This window comes from Bombus bifarius, unplaced genomic scaffold (assembly GCF_011952205.1).
Source record: "Bombus bifarius isolate JDL3187 unplaced genomic scaffold, Bbif_JDL3187 scf7180000008006, whole genome shotgun sequence".
NCBI lineage: Eukaryota > Metazoa > Arthropoda > Insecta > Hymenoptera > Apidae > Bombus > Bombus bifarius.
The window spans coordinates 1,969,310-1,989,708 of NW_022884384.1; the positions used below are offsets into that span (position 1 = coordinate 1,969,310).

The 20,399-nt window shown below is 36.2% G+C and overlaps 1 long non-coding RNA gene across 1 annotated transcript in view; it reads right to left on the reverse strand.

Annotated features, from left to right (window-relative positions):
- LOC117206443 overlaps positions 1-19,717 on the reverse strand; it is a 67,438-nt gene extending 47,721 nt beyond the window's left edge. Inside the window, exon 1 of the long non-coding RNA XR_004487394.1 lies at positions 18,813-19,717. This is a non-coding gene — a long non-coding RNA (uncharacterized LOC117206443). The remainder of the gene's footprint in view (positions 1-18,812) is intronic.
- Positions 19,718-20,399: the final 682 nt, after the last annotated feature.

The following is a 20,399-nucleotide window of genomic DNA, read 5'->3' on the forward strand; positions in this document are numbered from 1 at the left end:
CGTTACGAATTGATTATATATGCGAGTATTACGAGCCCCTGTGATATTCTAAACGCTATTTGCTATTTACGTATCTCGATTATCGACTCTGAAGAAAAAGTATTTGTATACATTTGTATAAAAGTCTAAATGAAGACAAACGGAATACAATAAGTCGCATCTTTTTATTTTCTACAGGAATTCCGGTGTTCGATGTTAGGAAAATTACTTTTTTTATTTGATTTTGCAACTAGACACGCATATAGTTTTCGACCATGCACGATCTTCGTTCGTTGTTGGAATAACACTAATCTTCGTGTAAAGATCTTTTTCTACAGTGACTAAAAAAACATATTTGCATTTGCACACCACTGTACTCGTATTTATCGTATCATTTACATACTGATTAACTAAGTTCGAGTATGTATTTTCGCAAGACTACAAAAATTCGATGCTATGAGAACGAATACAGAGAAACAAGGATATGTGCGTGCTCGCTTCTCAGAGATAATTGGGAAAACCCACTGAATTAATATCAACGATGACGAAAAGTACATTTCCGATACGCTGTTATGGAAGCAGCGATCGATATTACGAAAAATATTGACAAATGATAGATGCGTTTTAAATTATCGATCAGATAAGCGATACCTTGGTAACAATAAAGATCACTATGTACTCATTGCTAATTGTTTTGAACTTACATTGACACATATACACTTATGACGTATGATGCATGAAAGCAGCTACTTTTAAATATCTTTCAACTACAAATTTTGAAGATATTTCGAAAAAAATGTTTAATGTTATAAAAATATAGAATATATTTGTCGGATAGTATATAAGCCGGAATATATATCGCGTTTAATCAACGACGCTTTTACAAATGTTCGCTATTAGAGAGAAAGAGAGAGAGAGAGAGAGAGTAACGATTCTCACGCATTATTTTATCAGGAGAAAAACTTGCGCTGCTTTATTTAATGAGTAATTTAACCCTATCAGATCTTAGAGCGGCAATTCGAACCGGTTGATGACGATCGATTGGTTAACAGAGATAGTTGCGTGCTAGTGTCACTCTGTACTTTGTGTAATTCAAGTATGACAACGAATTCTCTAACAAGAAAATGTTTATATTAATGTTATACCTATCGTTATTAATGTAGCGTTCAATTAAATTTTTTCTCAGCTTGAAACTTTGGACTCATAGTCTATCAATTCTATGAGTATGAATGAGATTCGTTAAAGCATGATTGCCCTTATAACATTCCTATTTATTTCTATCATCTATGAAATTGCAGTTCTTAGAAAGACTAGTTAAAGTAATTACTAGTAGTAATACGAGTAAAACATTCAAGTAGAAAAATATTCCAAGAATTTAAAAAATTTACTCGATTAATACTTTATAGAAATTCAAAGAAAATAAACGCGCTCTGAAGTTCTTTCTTTTTTATTTTATTTCGTAAATGGTAATGAACCGTATCTTCTGCGAATGTAGAATTCAAAATCCACGTTTGTGAAAAATTGTACGCGCAATTTATATCCACTAATGACTTAACATATAATATTAACATTTTAGAAGGTGAAAGGTAAGACTATACGTTTATTTCATCCTTCTTAAACACGATTTGCAATTTCTCTTTTGCTTACCATATAAAGCGTACACCCATTCGCCAAATATCACATTTTTATCTCGAATAAAATGAACTTCGACGCACGATCTTGATCGTATTTATTCATATATACTGCGTGTATGTTGACCGTGCTCATTTACACGAATTACGAGTGTATGTATCCCTGATCTGATTGCGCAGTGTATTTGTAGCTTCGACATATATAAACCTAACCGTCCAGCGAAGTATATCTTTGGCAAATATAGCGATATATTCGATGGGTAAAGCGTTCGTGCAATATCTTTTGGTTGACGCTTTTCAACGATTCGTCGTACGACACTCGCGCGTCGCTTTGTTCATAGCGACCGTAATACCGTAGCTTTTAATGCAATTTTACGACCCATAATCACGAAGTTGATCATTTATTCGGAAATTACATTAAACAACCCGATAAGGACACCTTCCGTTTCGGTAAAATTAAGGAACCGAGTCGATGTACTTACATATCTAACGATGAACGACGAGCGCGGTTGCGCGTAATTACGACTGGCAATTAGATACTTGGAAGAATGTAATCTTACTTTTCTCGATCCTATCCACGAAAAAAATATCCCATCCATCATTGTACCTATGCTTTTCTCGTACCGAAACCACTCGAGACTTTCACGCAGTGTGAACAGAGGCTGGAGATCAAGATTCTTGTCGAGATCTATTCAGACGGACGGATGCATCAGAGTGTTCTTAAGTGGCTCTAGACCTCGCACTTCTATGACTTTACATTGTATGCATGTATTTTTAACCTCGAGCCTTTCACAGTGATAACTAACGTCATCCTTTAAAATTCATCGGCTGTAAAAACGAAACGTTAATCGCGTATCCTACAAAACGAGAAATTAGAGCGAAACGAAGTGTTCCAAATACAGAATAGTAAGCACTACAGTCTGGGGGATTTACGAAGACATTTATTTGTCTGATCTTCGAGAAGGTTAGACAAATATGTGTATACCGTGTATTTTAGGTTTTCTAACGAAAGAATTCGTAGAAACGTACGATCAACGACATGGTGAAGTGAAAAAGAATCATCTATCATTTTAGTTTAGAAACGGCACGGCGCGAGCGCATTCGTCTTAATAATCTACATACATAGTGCAGATAGAAAGCTGAAAAGCTGACCACTTGAATTACCTTGCGGAAATGAAATAAAATGACGCGTCATTCGAATTGACAAACGCATACCGTTTATTCTCACTCTAGTGTCGTTGGAAATTAGAATAACTAGCTAAGCAACCAAAAGTTTAACGCGATTTAAAAGCAAAGTCCGACGATAACCATTACTTAATATCTAATAGAAATTCACTTCGTTTATTATCTTACTTAACCCTATGCGGTTTGAGCAGCGTTTCTTCCAACTTAATAAGCTATGTTCAACAGCTATTCGTAAGTTGAATTTTCATATTTTCCTAATCAATAGCACATCGAATACGTATCTCTGTTAAATTCAATTACAACGCAAAACGGTATATTCTACGTTTAAAAACTAAAAAGGGTTGGATGAAATGGAATATCGTAGCTATTTCGATGTAGGACCGTAAAGTACCTAAAGGGTTAAAAACAATTTAACGAATATTAAACGACATGCTTACGAGTTGGAATAAACTACAGTCGGAGTAGTAATAAACTACCGGGCATGGAGCGATAGAATTTAAGATATCAAATATCGAACAGATAATTACTACGTCCGTGACTCATAATTAAAGATAGAGTATTAGTTTCAAACTTTCACAATTGATAACCGATAAAACGGTCACTCGTGTAAGAACGTGGGCGTTTCACTGCTTTCTTAATCGATGACGTACCTATTAAAAATTTATTATCTTCCAAATTTATTAACTGGTACGAATGCAACGTATTTTCCTTCGATAAATTTATACGTAGGAGCGCTACCTTGTCATCGATACGTCAAAATACGGGAAGACTTTCTCGAAAAAACGATCTTATCTAGGAACCATGTCTCGTCATTTTTGTCACTCATTGGCCGTGTCGCCAAGTTGGCGTGAATTACACCTGTGCCTATGTCATCCTAGACAAGTTGTCCGAAAAAAATCACTCATACAGGCCCGCCGGTTACCGCAGATAACACAGGTACAAGTAATGGTAAATAGGTCAGTCACCTTCGTAGATACACTAGCTGTTATATAAATCTTAAAGCTGTAACGCAACACCGTAAAGAGTTACATATATCGTCGCGACTTGCCGTATCGTTGTTCGTTATTCCAATGGGACAGATCAATTTAGAAGTTAGACGAAATTTCAATGATTAAACTGGAAATGTTTCTATTCTTAATCGGCTATACGCCATTTTTGTTACCATTCGTGTTGAAACAATGCAGAACAAGAAGAACTCGTTCGTTTCTTTTGGAAACAAGTAGCGTTAACGTTTAAGAATAACTTTATCTCTTTCTCTTCGTCCGTTTCTTTCTTCTTCCCTTTCTCTTTCTGGTCGTGCGATCTTCTTCGTGTGAAAAAACCGAAGATGTCCGATTCAACGTCTCCAAAGAACGCTTCATTTTTACTACAAGTTACTATAAATTTTCGTAGAACTTCACGCGAAAATGTTCAAAACACGAAGCTTACAATTAGACAGTTTACATCGACAAAGTTTTCTTCCGTAACTAATGTGATCACGAGGCTCCCGTGAAAACCGACATTAACGTGCACGTATGTGCGCAAGGTCGGAGCTTTTACTTACACTCGACTGTTTTGTTATGAACGGCATATGAAAAGGGACCGCAAATTATAACGTATTCGACGCATTTTTCAGCCAATTTAACGTATACATCGTAGAATAATGAGGCAAAAGCAACGTTCCTTTATAATTCTTTTCAATGTTAGAAAGTGTGTTTTTTCCCAATTCATTCTTACAAGGAAATCTTCAATGCTCGTATATCTCATAATATATCAATGTTTAACCTTTAATCTCTTCCAATGACTAATCTTATAACTAAACTATAATGACAATTTCTGAATGAAATTAACAATAGGTTGTAGTATCATTTGATGGTACGCATTTACGTTTAATGGAAACAGGACAACTTGATAAGAAATACCTAACATGTTACTCAGCAAATTGTATCTTATATCTATACTGTTTTATCGTTACTTTTCGTATAATTATCCCCATTTTCGTATAAAACTACTTTGCAACGTTATTTTATTTCATAAATGTCTCTGTTATATAAATATCTGTTACGCAATATTTCTGTACGTATTTTTCAAGGCACGTAACGTTTTATAATAAAAAGTTGTTTTAGAACTTGCAGGTTTTTGGCATTTGAACTACAAATAATCAAACTTTAGTATCTATGGTAAGAGAAGATAAATGACTTGATGAAAAGTATTCAAAGATCGAACTCTCATTCTTAGCCAGTGACTACTAAATGGTACCTACAGCAGAATAATCGATTCATGTCAGTTCCTACAACTCTGTATAAGTTTAATAACCTCATCTGGTAAATACGAATGGTAGTGTATAGTTACGGTTGTATGGACAAGCATAGACAAATAAGCACTCAGCTATTTTAAACACTTCAATTGTCGTCTCGGCTACTGTCTAGACTCTAGTAGACAGTAGCAAAGGTTGCATAACATTTAATAACGAAATCGATGGTCTAGCATCTATCAACTTTTTCCAACAACTTCCTCTTGTTTATCGTACTTCGGTAACTCTAGCCAAACTACGCTAAAAATTCCTATCGTTTCATAAAAACTCCTCGATTTTTCTTTTTTTTTTTCTTTCTTTCTTTTTTTAATATCTCGAAGATTCCGTTTAAAGCGTCTCTACGTCTAAATTGCCATCTCGAACAGAGGCCACATCGTTCTTTAATTATCGTAACCCCGTAAATTGGCCGAATAAATAGACGTTCGCTTTTAATACGCGGAAGAAACGCATGCAGCGACTAAAATTAACCTACGGGCAGTTTGCCACTGATATAAATTTTCCGTTGGTCCTTTAACATCGATGCACTCGATGTACGTAGAAATATCACCATCGTTGTCATGCTAATCCCTTGCATTAATGTAGCGCGCCGTACGCAACCAGTCGTTCACAGAATATTTCTATCTGCTGTGTAGCCCGTAGATACCCACAACGAGTACAAAGCTGTTTTAGAAATTTCGTTGCTTCTTTTTCCTCGCCTCTCGGATCAGCTACATGTGTATGATGTATATACATATGCAGCACACGACAACTCGGCATTAACTCGATCTTGAAATATTAAATCGTTGTCATTCAGAAAATCCGATATTGAAATTGAGTGCACCGACACGTAGTAAATGCACGTATTATCATAAAGCTAAGCATGAAAAGATTGGCGACACGACACGAAGAGCTTTCTCTTAGTCGACCTAAACCCGACTTTGGCCGGCGACAAAGGCGACGAAACTGGAAGAGAATAAACTAACGACGTCGCGTCGCCTGCTCGTTCATCTGCTTCTCATAGCACTTAAATCACGATGTAAGAAGATTACAATCAGCGTACATGACTACTTTGACCAGGGCGCAGTCGAAAACTCGACACAATAGCCCGTACTACGAGGAATAGGTTACCGATCAATGGCAGCCTTTACAAAAACAACGCGATTATATGAGATTGACCACACCCAAATCTCGAAATATAAGTAACAGAATAGAGCTTTGCCTCCTGTTCCTGATAAAACTTAATTGAAAGGCATACGCTATGTCTCGCGATATCCTAAATATTTATCATACTTCAGTTTGCGTGTTCGTGTACGTAATAGCCAAGTACGAGTAAGCGATGAAAATTATGAGAGCGTTCTTAATTAATAAATCGATTAAATATAAGTAGGCAGACGAATAAAACTTTCAACGATTATCGTGTCTGAACATCGTGTTTCAATCGTAAAAATGTATTTTAGTATGTTTTACACAACATAGGTATACGTATATATATATAGTTATAAGAAACAATTACGATATTCTTTAATCGCTATTGTGTCAATGATAAAATGAATATTACCTCCTGAAAGGACGTACCCAAATATTCAAGAACCGTTATGAGACACTGCGTGAAAGGAACATCGGAATAAAAAATAAAAGATGCTTTAACGTACTGGGTGTCCCGATATTTGACGATATTTTTAAAAGAAAATTGTAAATATAAATACGGAATCGTATTCTAAGAAATTTCTATCTTATTAAAACTCCTAAAGTTATCCAGGTTTTTCATACCCTTCGTAAAAAGCATATAAAAAATATCAATTTTCTATTCTATATTTCGACAGTTTCTAATCTTAAAAATTCTCCAAAATCGGGAAGTCTGCCTAACTCGATTGATCTCGCAACTCTTACTTAAATCAGAAACTTTAACCTTGGTATGTAATAAATTCGTATATAGAGGGAAGTTAAAGATTATAGAATTCAGATCATACACTCTCGCTATACGATAAATCGCTTTTAAATCGTTAAAAAAAACATTTTTCTAATTTATAGATGTACCAAAAATCGTCTTGAAAAACATTTAATACGTTGTATCCCATAAGCGCTTACTGTGCTAACGAATGTGAACTCATCTTCCAATCAAGTATCATAAATTTTTATTGTATCGTACAATACGTAAACTGTCGCAGATAATAAGCATGAAATTTGTTGATTGCGTTGACATCGCGATGCAAAACATAAATTCTACTCTATACTTATTACACGCTATTCCATAGTATACTTGAGGAGGATAAATACAAAGTCTATTGTTCCGTGACTTATGCCACCTAGCAGTCTTGTATTGCGCATTATATCATCGCACTGTTTGCTCTATCACTATTACAATGAAAATGGCTCGCTGTAAATCGCGTTGGCGCTGGGCAATAAGATATAGTTCATCGTAGAGACGTCCAGGTAACTCGTAAAGAAAACACCTATCTAACTGCACCAACTAAACTGTCTCTTTGTCTTTAACGTCTGTAAAATACGATAATTCGTGTTTGTATAACAGACGGTAATAAATTATTCAAGAGTACCTAACAGATATGTCAATAAATATTGGATGATTTAAAAATATTTAATTAACAAACGTGAGAATAAGAAACAGGAAATTTTCATGACAGCTATTAAAATGTAAAATTACATCACGTATGGAATTTTCACTGTTTTTCGTTATTTTCGATTACACAATCGTAATAAGCTTTTCGTTAATATGCGTGTAATACACGTGTAATATGCGAAAAAATGTTGGAAAACCAATTGCCTAGAAAAATATCGTAGATACATAGATCGCACAATAGATCAGTGCCTAATTATTCTACGCTATCTTCGATGAAAATTTACAATCTAGAAAGTTTTACTTGAAATTAAAATAAAAAACCAAAGTCTTGAAACGATGTATGAAAAACAAGATTCATCGATCAGTTTCAGCAAATATACGTATCTGGAAAGAAGAAGACGGTGCTCCCGTTCAGCCCCGGAACGTAACGAATCTTCGCTTTCGATGCACGTATTCGCTCGGGACCAAAAATCGACCACACTTTCTCCATTTTTCTCGTCCGATCGGTTCGAATCGGCTCACCATCGAGAGCGTAACTTTTCAAATTATTCTAACCAGGCGCAAGGAGATCGTTAATCGGGATGAGTCAACGATGATCCTCTCACGGGAATGATGCCTTTGGCTGGTTTCCATCGAAGCGGACTCGGACGAGTTCGTTCATGGTCCGCCGAAGCCGATATCTTCTCCACGGGAGGGACACAAACGTAATCGCGTTTATTCGCCAACAGGACATGAAGCGCACGAGGGGGAGAGGCCGGGTCCGCGAAATGTTCAGTCACCGGTCGACTTGGCCGCGCGTAAGGCGCTCGCCGTAGCAAAATGTCGCAGGCAATATTCGTGAAAGTCATTTACATCGTTGCTCCTTACCGAGTCGGGTACTCGGTGACGTCAACTTCGATTACAGCCAAATTCAATGGCAAGGTCTTTGGCCTCGCCACCTCTTGGTATTGAATTAAGGTCAAAGACAGCGAGAAGAGTCTGCCGATACATGCTGTCAGCCTTGGCTACTGAATCTCACGAAGATGCAGGTAAAGCGTACGTATATATCGTACATACGTATGGCAAAATTGCAGAGAGTGGCAGAAAAATGGGCCATCGTTGGCTATTTTTCACCTTCATTGGTCCCTTTTTCTATACGGTGCGATATAATGGATAAACAGAAGATTCGCCTGTCGAGTATTCTACCCTCTTTAATTATAATCTATCATTTCGAAATTGAAGACAATTTCTTATCGAACAAGTTTTTATTACGCTTTGTATAGCAACGCGTATAGTAACATATTCGTAAGACGATTCTACGAATATTCAGGTATTTTCGCGAGTAACTTGCCAAAGTAAGGATAACCGGATAACCTAAATACCCCTGGAATTCACACGCGGTGAAATAATTGCGGCCGGTTTCGCACACGAGCACGAAGAAGAACTTTATTACAGAGACAATTGAAAGCTATTTACGACGCAGCGTGATTTAAGAAGAGCAAACGAACAAGCTGAAAGGGATTCCCCGTGCGGTAACAACAATTCATGGTTTAACTTCGTGTGTTGTTGCACGCGGAAAGAATTTGCTTATCTAATATCTCTCGGTTGCTCCACGACAAAGGACAAAAATACCTCTCTCATTTCGTACAATGCATCGTCGCTGTGACCGAAGAATAATGCACACGAATGAAGATAAAAGGGAAAATAGAAGAACGAGAAGCAGTTAAAATAAAAAGGATAAGAGGAACGAATGAAACGTACCGCGGGATAATTCTGGAGGTCGGAGTTAAAAGCGTGGGCGAGGATCAAGATAAATCATTTACATGCGCTTTTATACTGTGCCGCGTGTTTACACGCCTACGGGACCTGTGTATTAACGACACTTTAACGAAGGTACGCGGAAAACCGCGAGATAACGAATCGAAATTTTTCTTAAAGAGTCACGCTCTAACGAATAAGACATGTAACGCAGCTACTTTTAGCTACTTTTTATTCTCTTCGATCGACAGGTTTGTTAGGGAAGTTTGCACGATCAAAATTCCCATAAGCCTTGTTCAGATTCACCTACCTGAATTCACGCAATCTAAAGCTACTTTACTAATCCGTTGTTTCTACCGATGACTCAAAATATTCTTTCGCGTTTCTAAGTCTGTTCTCATTAGTCGAGTCTCTTGATTTCGAAATTCCTTGTATTCGGATACAACCATAATAGGATAAGATACGACTATTTGAATCACAAGTCTGTATAATATAGAATATAGAATATAGTCTTCTTCTCGCGAATAAGCTGTTAAGCTGTTCGCAGAGCGAAGATTTAACCGAAATAAATGACTGACCCTGCGTGAGTAAAATTCCAATTATAGGAATATCTTTATTTCCTGGATGATATGTGTTATACATACGCATAAAGATACGTTTAAAGATCCTGAAACTTTTCAAAATCTTAATCCGTGGATTTCGAAACCGAGAACCGGCTACTTGAAAGTATAACATTCGACGCGACGCGACGATCGGTTTGCATCGAGAAGAAATCATAAGTATGTAAATAAAATCGATTGTAAAAGGAATAGATCGGTCGAAATTCCGATACTCCTTCGCAATACCACTAAAATGGTTCCAATGTATAGATATAATAACGCTCGATGGCCGTGCTCGAACGTTAAATTATACAGACAATAAAGTTTAAGTATACGGTTCGTGGACTGCTCAACACCTTAGCTGACGATACAGCTTCAAGGATCGAATTTATTCCCCGTTGCTTCTATAATTATTTACGATTAAATGAATTACATAGTATATTATTATACGTCGTTTCGATATCAAAACGCCTTTGTTCGTTTTCCGGATTATTGTATTTTTCGAGATCCGAGTCCTCGCTTTAGTCAATTCGCTAAGGGTGCAATCGAGATAATCGATGTATACCTCCCACAAGATTGCCGCGTGCTCAAGGAGACGCATCGTGTAAAGGGTGCTGAATATAAATTGATTTGTCCGAAGAAAAGAATTCTTCAAAGTTGTTCACATTACGATAGTACGAGTATACATCTCCCTCTCTTTATATTTTTGTCCACGCTCTTTAAAACGTAACTTCGTGCTTTAACGCGATAATTACCGCGATTCTTATCAATAATTTTAATATAAAACTACCCTATGAACAAATCAACTAAATCTTCGTAGCCGGATCAATCGCCAAAAGGTACCGGACAGCGGATGAAAGAAATTTGAGTCCTTTTTAAATTGAAAAAAAAAATTAAAAAGAAGTTATCCCGTTGTAAACAGTGTACAAATACTTTCTATACCGACTGTATGTTTGCTGGGGAATATATATACTTCTTTATATGACAGGCTATCGTACTGTACTATACGTACTGTCGAATCATTTTTTAATCCCATTAATAATACGTACTTCATCCAGAAACTTTCTACCTGTTATGGATATCGCATTATTTTAAACAATTCGATATAATGTATGTATGTGTACGTATATTTCATTCATCAAAAGTTACAAATATATGTAAAAATTCAAATACGTAGTTTCGATGTTACAACTGTTCCTACGACCGTCTGACAATTGTACACTTTCAAGCTCCCGACGACTTATATCTCATCAGTGACGAGGGTGAAATTAATTTGGCATCTCAAACGATTTATAACGTCGAGACATTTATCATCGGGACCAATGGAACGCATCGAATCGTCGTCAGTGTGAAATTATTCGAATAACCTGACTACGCAGCAACCCTGATTCCTGATTCACCTTAGGGCGTGGACGTTGAACGAGGGTTGAATGCGAGGAAATGAACCTTGAAATATAGTTTGACGTAATAGATATTCGAGCGCAAGGAAGTTGTACATTAAACGCGGTAAAAGTAATGAAGAATTACTTTGAAACGGGCGTGCCTAGAACTGGTTTCCAATCTGATCGAGAGTAATGTTGCGTCCGCGAGTGCCGTTTTATGAATGAAAGTCCAAGTTAGTCTACCGTTAGTAACTGTCCTCGCATTTCGAACGTTCGAAAAATTGGAACGTTAGCCAGCCATGTTGAAACAGCTTGTTAATAAAGGACCACAGGTATGATCAGAAATTATTAGAAAGCATATTCTTTCATCTGTAAAACGATAACGATTCCTTCGATTTTACGTATAGTACCGTACTTTGAAAGATATGAATTTTACACGCGTTACGTCCTTTTCGTTTAATTTCCATGATTAAATTGCTCCATTAAAGCAATTTTGTGAGAAACTTTAATCTTGCGGTCTTATTTTTTGCTCTATAGCTATTTATGTTGAAGTATAAAATGTTTGAATATTATTTAGATGGAATTGTCTTATTTGAAAAAATGACATTTCACGTTCATCAACCCAATACTATAATATTATCATCATCATTATCATAAAGGATACCACGTAGATACATATCCGAATCTCTCTATTTTTTTTCTTTTATCTGACAAATAATTCACAATTGTAAAATGATAATTTGACATATTATTACATCGCGTATTTTTTCAAACTAAGTTTTTGACTTTTTGATTTACTCAAACACTTTGCTACCACTTTTTAAATAATTTATGCCCGCTACAATATTAGGTTTACGTTGAAATAGACCCCGTCTTTCCACTTGTAGCAATGATAAATTTAGATATGTCTTTAGCAACTTTCATATCGTGTTTTTGAAATTTAAATTTCTGTAAGACAATCTTGCGAACATCCTGATTATTTATGACAGTCAATAACGAGGTTTTAACGCTTTTATTAAATCCCTCTTTAATATTCAACATGTAATTTGCAGCAACTTTATTTTTTAATACGATTGATAATTAACAATATGGCTTGATTTAACGAATCGTATTGAACCACCAAATTCAAATTTCTGATAATTCACATGCACTAACCTAATGCAAATCTTTGCAATATATTATGTACATATATAATATTAACGTAAAAAATATTTGACAAAATACATAATAAAATCACAGTTTTAGAATGGTTAATTTTAATCGATAGTCATATTAACAAACTATAACTAGCAGATAACTGGGAACTCTTTCATTTTACTGAAAACAAAACTTTTAAAAATAGTTTTTCAAAGTTTTCATCGCATTCCAGCTTTGATGCGTATCGAATCATTTCGAACATGTGCTAACACGTAAAGAATATATTATTCGATAATGTATGAAACATCAGGTTACTAAGAGCATAAGATACGGACGTTCGTACTCGTGCTTATAATTGCCTACGTGTCTTCTTCGTTTTGCCCTATTCCTTTCCTTTCTTCGAAAAGAAACAAATATGCGGTAAATGTAAATGTAAATGTATAGATGTAACAAGGTATCCTATGCGTGGACAGACAATATTAGAACCACCTTTCTTCCACGCAATTATGATCACTCTGCCCAGTTTTAGCATGCACGCTTGGCAACTTGACAAATGTACGAACATAATACATAATAAAGAGGTCAGTGACATTCATATAGGTACCATTGGTCGTAAAGTTTTCGCGTTTTGTACGACAGAGGTGCGCATTCCTTCGCGCCTAGTAATGGTCAAATAAAAATACGCGTGTTTCAGACACGCCATTATGGTACCTGGAAACGACGCGACGTTAGAAGAACTCTCACTTCCAACCCGGTTTTGTAGGACAAATATAATTGATCGAGTTGTGTAACGGGTGTGAGACTCAGCTGAAAATGACTCCGAAGCACGAACATTTGTTATGATAAGATGCTGTGTTCTGCCTTTAGCTTCAGGCATCATTTTATATCCGTTGTTTACAGTTATACAATGTATTCAGTGAGTATGTAATACTATTCATAGCGAACAATAAATCAGCCAGTTCATATGGAGTCTCTGATTGAATATCATAGGTACGAATTACAGGCCGGTGGTTAACGAATGTTTGTCTGGTATCAGCTTTAGATACTGAAATACCTCTGGTAAAAGGTTTCAATATATTTGTGTTAAAATTGTAATGATAATAACTATGTGTATACTTCGAACTATTGTATAAATATTTATCATATAAATATTAATAATTTTATTTTTATCGATCATTTTTATTCCGTTTATTTAAAAAACTTAATATTCTTCTTTTAAAAACATTTAGAAGGAAAACTTAACAAATTAGAGGAAATAGAAATATTATTCTATTTAGAGATATATCGTATTATTCTTTCTAGAGATATTACATTTTCTACTAACAATGTCTAATAACATTTGTATTGCTAATATTTCCTAATTATTACTTTCAGCAGTATATTGATATTTTAATGTCAGGAAAAGTACTTTTTTTCTTTTTAATTTATTTCGAAAACAATTAAATTTCTACTCGACCGTTCTAATTAAAGTTAATTTATGTAGTGTCGAAAATACGCTACGAAAGAGAGGAGAAGTGAGTGATTATTCTTTCTTCGGACTGCTGTAATAGAGCACATAGTATTGTAGATTGCAAGATAGTAACTAATTAATTCTTACATTGCAATTATCGATCGCATTTATATGCAGCACATGAAACATTTCATCTATTTTTGTATCGATAGTTACTCAATAGGGTTACATAAGTGGTTTAATTAACTGTAATTTGTTTAATTAATTAAAATGGGATAGAACATTCTTCTAGTACAATTATGATAAATTGACGATCCCGCTTCGCGAAATACAGATACCTATTGCATATATGTATATGATTGCGAACCGTGCAATCATATAATGAAGTGCATTAAACATAAGACTATTTGTCGTAACTATAAGACGGAAAGGTTGAGGAAATCAATACATTATAAAGATTATGGTAATCGCATTAAATCCTTTCAGATTGTAGTACTCGTACAAAAAATAAGAATTAGTCAAATAGAAATGACGAAGCACTCGTGTATATATAAAGCATAATCTATTTTCAATTTTACACCTTCATCTTTCTATTTTTAGGTTCAATAATTTTCCGAGTTGGGAAAGGCGTTAAAAGAATTGTATTACAGAAACCGTACAAGGAAATGAATAATTGTTGAAACAGATATGTAAATATCAACTATAGTTTATACTGTTGTGTAATTTAATTAGAATTTTTCACCGAAAAGAACGATGACAACGAAACAAATAAAATGTACTTTCCAATGGCTATAGAGACAAATTGAACGACGATTCCGTTATAAACTTTACGTTCACGCGTAACCAAGAACTAATTGCAAGTTCCAATTTACGAATCGAACAATCAGTTTTAAAGCTATAGACATTCTAATCAAATTCCAATGTATTAAGAATATTTAATCTGTGCTTAAAGGTTTATCGACAAATTGCTAGCTTAATCAGGTAGAAATTTCAATACCTCGATAAAGTTTAGAGAAACTGTGTCAAACGGTACGTCAGATACGTGTTAATAAGAACGATAAACGAAGAAGCATCGTTCGTGCAAGTTCTTTATTATCATTGAGACAACAAAATGCACGAAATAAGATAACGGAGCTGATACAATGATCGACTACTACCACTATCGATATATCGAGCTTTCGACGTTATTTTCCCGCCATGAACAAAGAAGCGTTCAGTTCAAACGCGTGCTTCTTCCTTTTTCCCGCTAGATTTTCTTCGCTTGTCCGACGCGTATTGTCTTCAGGAACGACGATGAATGAGTTGCATCCGAACGATTCCCGCCAACAAAAAATTACATGGTACATTTGCTTGCCTAACTCGACACAGCTCGCAAACTCGCAGTCAATAGTAATTCCTTACTTTTACATTTACAATACGTTAGCACGCGTCTACTAATAAGCGAGCTTCGAAGCACATAGCAAACTGAACGCGAATCTGCCACTTCGATTTTGTAGTTAGAATACGCCATTCGTACGATACTTCTAACGTTCATTCGATTGAGAAATTATCAAACGCGCGCAGACAAAATTAATTCGGTTCTAGCAAATAACGTAGCTGTTGAATGTATGTATCGTAAAATAATTTTAGTATTTTTGATTCAGAATGTCTACGTATATATACACAATTTGGAATAAAATTTCTACAAATAGTTCGTATCATTGTCTTCGGACTATTTGTTAGAGCGAAAACCAAAGTAAATTAATTTCTGTAACTGGTAGCTATTTTGTTTGATTGTCACAATTGCGACGATAATTGAAAATTACCGTAATTTCATTAGTTAAAGTAATTAGAAAAACTTTGTTCGTCATGGCTCCTTCGTACTTATCTACGTCTACTTACGCTCTACTAAAGCAGCGTAAGTACTTTATTTGAACTGTCTCGTCTGTGTTTGTGTAGTAAAGTACGATACATCGAAAGAGCAACCACAAATGATAAATGAGTGGGTAGCAACATTTTGAAACGTAGAATATTACTTCTCGTATAGAGTGCGAGTTTCATCATTCAAAAGGTAATTTTCGACTTTATTATCCCCTTAAAATAACTTTCGCTTTTAAAATAAGTACTTTGAAAAATGTAGTAGTTTACCAAAACAACATTATCATCGTTTCTTTTTTTTTACGAGTTTATGCTACGTTATAAGCAATAAAATCATTAATCGTAACGTAAAAGTAATTGTACTGATGACACTTAACGATGTAGCAAATATATAAAGCTGTTTGCGTTCTAGTTTAATGTTAGACAGTAATACCGTTGTAAATTATGTTGTTAAAAAGCGATTAACGAAGGCACTGTAGACATAAGACAATTTATGCATAACTGTGAAACAGACCTTTCATGCAAAGAATTTTGTACTTGTGTGATTTAGGGGACGAATATTTCAGAGATAATGAATATGCTTTTAACTGATAAAATACAATAATGGCCAAAACCTAATATAGTATTTACCACTAATGGATCTATACTAAATGGATCTGTTAAGCAAATATATTATAATAATTGCGCCGTTATCGCATTTTTAATATTCAATAACATATGTATCACGACTAAAGCTTAAACATTATCTTTACGCTTATATTACTTAAAATTCCAATTCTTATCAGTCAATGATACTCCATATGTAACATATGTATATGTACAGTTCTGGAAATTACGCAATTTCAACGCAGCGACTTCCAATTATATCTACGGTATATCAGGTAAAAAAAGTATGCAAGTTAGTCGACCTGCTCCTCGTTGCACACGGTATGCAACGTAAAACAATGAAGTCATTATTCATTGCGAACTTTACGCCGAAACAATTGACTTTCACAAGGAAGCGACCGTGGTTCTACGAAAACGTGCTTGCAAGTTCATTATACCTTTCGATCTAGGGGTTGATCCGTAGCTTGAAAAAAAAATTGGCAGTCCATTTGTGCGGTTAACGCATGTATTCTTACGCGGGGTAATTAGTTACTAATTAATAGCGACCGCGCCAAGGAATAATGGCCCCTTCCCACGGCGATTGCGATCAAAGATTCCTGAGAGATGATCATGGTCATTAAATCTTAAATCGGCTATGTGTAAGTGAACCTCGCCGTGGAGTGTTTTGTTTAGAAGCAAATTGAGGTGGGAATCGTATGATTATTATGCATTGTACGAGTTTAGCTGCACGGTCATTAACATTAATAAATGCGTCTTGTGCCAGCAGCGGAGCTGCCATGATACACTTTCATGCATTCTTTTTCGTTAAGCCTTAAAGTCTTAAGGACGCAGCGCTGCCGCCGCGCCATTTAAAAAAAGGGGGAAACAGTTAGCTCGCTCTCCACTCTCTAGACATTGTTTAAATTGTTTTCCAACCGTTGCGTTGGTCTTTCGTTATCCGCTTCTACATACATATCACAGTTTACAATGTCGCTCTATGCGATACTATCTCGTTCCGAGTATTTTATATTTCATATCTATCGTTAAGGCTTTAACTTATTAAGACCGACTTTTACAGTTTCCATATATCGCATTTTTATATTTAAAAAACAAACGAACACTGAATAGAATATCGCTTTGTCTCAACACCAGATATATGTACGTATATCTATGTATTGCATCTATATACCTATCACGATGAAAATAGCTACTGTAGACAAATAGAATATATTATTTCATTGAAGAAGACAAAGTTTTGATCGAGTCGTTTCATTAACTCTTTCCAGCAGAATAACAGTATTATTCCCGTATGCTAAACTATGCAAAAATATGTAAATTCTGTAGGAAGTATTTTTGTGAAATAATATGTTAATTAAAACAGAGATATTTTGGGTGGTATTTAGATGAAACACTCACCTTCTTATGATTCTATTATATAACTTGGCATATTATAACGATGACGATTCTAAAATAACAAAAGAGTTTTACGATATTTGTAACGTGTATACTTAATTGTATCGACTATAATATTTTCATTTGATTTTACGTTTCGATATATGCTCTGTTTCTGAATTATGAATTTCTTATGTATTTAAAAAGGCTGCGTGCGAGATATAACCAATATTGTACTATTTATAGGATTTACACCGTTCAACGTTTTATAAAATACGTTCGTTATAGTTCATTTTTGTAATTATTTTCAAATTCTAGCTAGTAATTTTCTACTTTTAAATATTCACCTGTAAACATCCGTTAGCGCAACGCAAACCTTTTTTCGCGATAATTTTTTTTTGTTTACGACTTAAATATTTATCGCGCAATTTCGACAGATTTTTCTATGATTGTCGCGATCTACTCAATGCGTAGATATTTAAATAAATTCCAGTCGAACGTAACGGCCGAGATAGATCACACGGAGGGCAGAAATGTAGCGGCATAAAGTACTTATTTCATAAAGCGCCATGTTGCGTAGTAGACTTTGTATATGTATATTCGTCTTGCAATCGCGTTACTTTTTTGTTGCTTTCCTGTATTGAACGAAACGCTAAAAAGTATGCCAAGGCGAAATAAATAAACAACTATAATATACCGAGTATTGACATTCTTGTAATTATAAATAAAATTTATCTACTACAAAGCAAACTATGTATTTAGATACGAGTACGATAACAAATATTCCAGAAAGTTCGCTTTTCTTTCATTTCAAGTTAAAATTTCATATTTTCGTAAATATACGAGTATTTCGTAGATCGTACAAGTTTGAAAATACGTATTTTTGAAAACGTTCGATCGATCTGATTTATTTTCTAGTCCGATCGCGATATAGAAGAGAGATCGTAGATATAAAAGTATTAATATCTACGAGAGAGAGATTAGAAGAAACGATAGGGTATACAAACAGCAATAGTTTCGTCGCTTACCAATTTTCTATAGAACGTACAACTTGCCATTAATCCAACAAATTGCATTGAAAAGGAAGCGTAATGCCCTCCCTATATCGGCCAATATCACAAGATTTTCTATGAAAACCGCACCAGTGTGTCGAGAAATCTCGTCGTTCTAGTCATAGCAGAATGGAAACGGTAAATTTTACGATCCACCTATCACAAGTCAAGTAATAGATGTCACACACGTGGTGTCGCAGTTTCACGATTTCACAAACACTTAGCGCCGCTCTCGCTTTCACTAAACGATTCTCCGGCCTTTCCTATTCGAGGAACTCGTACTCTCTGGTCGAACTTAATCATAAACTTCACACAAAATCTGTTCCTCAATGTCAACGATCCGACACGTGGTATTTATCGAGTTCACAAAAAGAGCGTCACCCGTTGAACGCTCGTTCATTCTATTTCTCCGTTACGTAACATCGGAATTCTTGTTGCGGACTGCGGACCAAGTTCTTTTTCTCTGTACACGTCAACTTACACGATCTCTACGCGAGCACGGCGAGAAAAACAAAAAGTCTGTCTCGAGCGGTTCACCTAATTTCTGCTGTCCGCGTCCGGTGTCGATATTCGACCTTCGGCAGATCCAGTGCAACAGCCTTCCTCAGTGACGTCTAACAGTGTCACATTTACACGCAATGGCAAGAAGCGAATCGTTAGAAACACACTGTACGTTTTATCCACGATCGAACGTTGTTTGTGGCACGAGTAGGAGAAAACACGTGGCCGATTGGTAGCATACGCGCGCGACCGAGCGCCAGCAACGTTAGTAGTCGAACGTCGGAAGCGGACTAAACGATACAAGGAACGGAATCGATTGCCGATCCATCGCCGCGGAAGCCAGTTGCCGCGGTTCCAAGCTGCCAACACGAGAAGCAAATCGGTACGGAAATCGACGAATCACGATTCTTTTGCGGTATCTTTGCCGGCATCGAATCGTACATCGGAACACGGGATGTGGCTGAGTTACTGCGGTACATCCCGTGGCTGAGCAGTGAGCACGTATCCAGCGTGATACGAACAAATCGTACGTGACTATCGAGGGATCGCGCGGATATAATCGCGCGAGCCAAGGTAATTACGTATGCGTTCGATGCAGCAAAGAGAGAGTTAGGGGCGAGCTGACGTGTTCGATCGACCGATCCAAAGATCCGGGAAAATTCCTGGATCGGGCCGCGCGATCCGCTGCATCAAGGTGCCACCAGCTGCGTCAGTTTCATACACGCGAAACGGACGAGGTAAAGAGGAAGGAAGAAAAAGAGACAGAGAGTGAAAGAAAGACGAGACCAGTCGGGACAAAATGCGCGCGAATACGTGGTTGATCGAAGGACCGAAAGACCGAAGGACCGAAGCAATTGCGTCAGATGGAGCGTGAGAAATTGCGTAAAAAGTCCGCGCACGACTATATCGATGCCAGGTGACGTGTGATTAGAATAAGGTCTTATCAGCGTGAGCGTGCACGAGGTACTGAGTACTGAACCACGGCACGAGGTGTGTATCCAGTGCCGGGCCCCTCTTTACCGTACCGAAGAGTGGAGGGACAGACAGGTGCTCCAGCTTCTG